This window comes from Macaca thibetana, chromosome X (assembly GCF_024542745.1).
Source record: "Macaca thibetana thibetana isolate TM-01 chromosome X, ASM2454274v1, whole genome shotgun sequence".
NCBI classification, from domain to species: domain Eukaryota; kingdom Metazoa; phylum Chordata; class Mammalia; order Primates; family Cercopithecidae; genus Macaca; species Macaca thibetana.
Window position 1 is genome coordinate 131,862,553 of NC_065598.1, and position 1,729 is coordinate 131,864,281.

Here is a 1,729-nt window from a genome sequence, read left to right on the forward strand (position 1 = left end):
AAATTTTCTTTTCCCATTGAAACTTATTTAGTGTACCTAGAAGGCCCTTGGCTTCCAGAGGTGTGACACTGGAAAGATCCAGACACAGTTGAATTAGAATCTTGGCTCTACCTTACTGCTGTATGAACTTGGTTAAGTTACTTTGAGCCTGTCTTTCCAAATTTGTAAAATGGAGCTAAAATATTCACCCCATGTGATTGCTGTCAGGGTGAAGTGAGCTAACACGAAATATTTAGCACAGTGCCTGGCAAGTAGTACACATATAATGTTTCCTGTTCCTCCTTCTCTCCAATATAGGTTCTCCCAGACGTAGGGGGCAGTTGATTTATAAATGTCTCATACAACAATAGCTCATGCATGCAGAGAGATGATGATGCAGTGAGAACATACCAAGCCATGATATTCTTTATCTGAGTGCCAAAACATGGCTGTTATAGTTGGGGGGAGGGTGCAAGGGAGAGTAATGACATGTATCTCTGATAGCGCTCTTTCTTTATTTTCTTGTCTTGGTTTGAAAAATGCTTTATTTTTGTTTTTGATTCCCAAGTTTTATTCAGGAAGTCATACAAGTGAATTTTTTTTTTTTTTTTTTTTTGGTGACGGAGCCTTGCTCTGTCACCCAGGCTGGAGTGCAGTGGCCGGATCTCAGCTCACTGCAAGCTCCGCCTCCCGGGTTCACGCCATTCTCCTGCCTCAGCCTCCCGAGTAGCTGGGACTATAGGCGCCCGCCACCTCGCCCGGCTAGTTTTGTGTATTTTTTAGTAGAGACGGGGTTTCACCGTGTTAGCCAGGATGGTCTCGATCTTCTGACCTCGTGATCTGCCTGTCTCGGCCTCCCAAAGTGCTGGGATTACAGGCGTGAGCCACTGCGCCCGGCCCAGATAAGTGAATTTTAATCCTCATCTTCCTCCTCTTCTGCATCCTGGTTAATTTGGGAGTAATGTAACTCCTAACTCTCTGCTGTTAGCAACTATCTGCAACTAATCAAGCAGGTGATTCTTCTTCAGATATTTTTGGTGAGATATTTCAAATATCTTTTGGTAAAAAGCACCTCAGAAGTCACAGTAATCTTGCTCTTGCTCATTTTGATGGTCATACCCCCTCCACCGAGACTCTCAGCTTTTCTGCTCACTTTGATCCTTTCCTGCAAAAATTGCACAAAATTGGCAGCATCACGATTCCATCTTCTACAGAGTGGGTGCAATCAAGAGTGAACTTCAGAACCTGCTTCTTCTTCTTTTTTTTTTTTATCCTCCTTCGCCACAAGCTTCTTTATGGGCATCATGGCGGCAGTAGAGGCAGAAAGGGAGGTGGGTGAACTACGCAGGCCGGAAAAATGCTTTTTTTTTTTTTAAAAAAAAATTATAATGGTGCACATCAACATTTCCCAAACTGCATTATGTAGAACACTAAGCTAGTCAAATAAGTTTGGAAAATGCTACTTTCTACTGCCTCCTTTCTCAGCTTTACGAAATATATTAGTAAAGTGTTTAAAAGTCTCCTAATCTCATTCATAATAAAGAAATGTCTTGATGAGCCTAACTCAGCATTTTACAAACGTATTTGACTCTGGAGTTCCCTCCCTCCCTCCCTCCCTTCCTTCCTTCCTTCCTTCCTTCCTTCCTTCCTTCCTTCCTTTCCTTTTTTTTTTTTTTTTTTTTGACAGAGTATTGCTCTGTTGTCCAGGCTGGAGCGCAGTGGTGCGATCTCGCCTGGTTGCAACCTCTGC

General features: G+C 42.9%; 1 pseudogene; it reads right to left on the minus strand.

Annotated features, from left to right (window-relative positions):
- Positions 1-615: 615 nt before the first annotated feature.
- On the minus strand, positions 616-1,285 carry LOC126946154 (60S ribosomal protein L22-like; annotated as a pseudogene).
- Between the last annotated feature and the right edge of the window lie 444 nt (positions 1,286-1,729).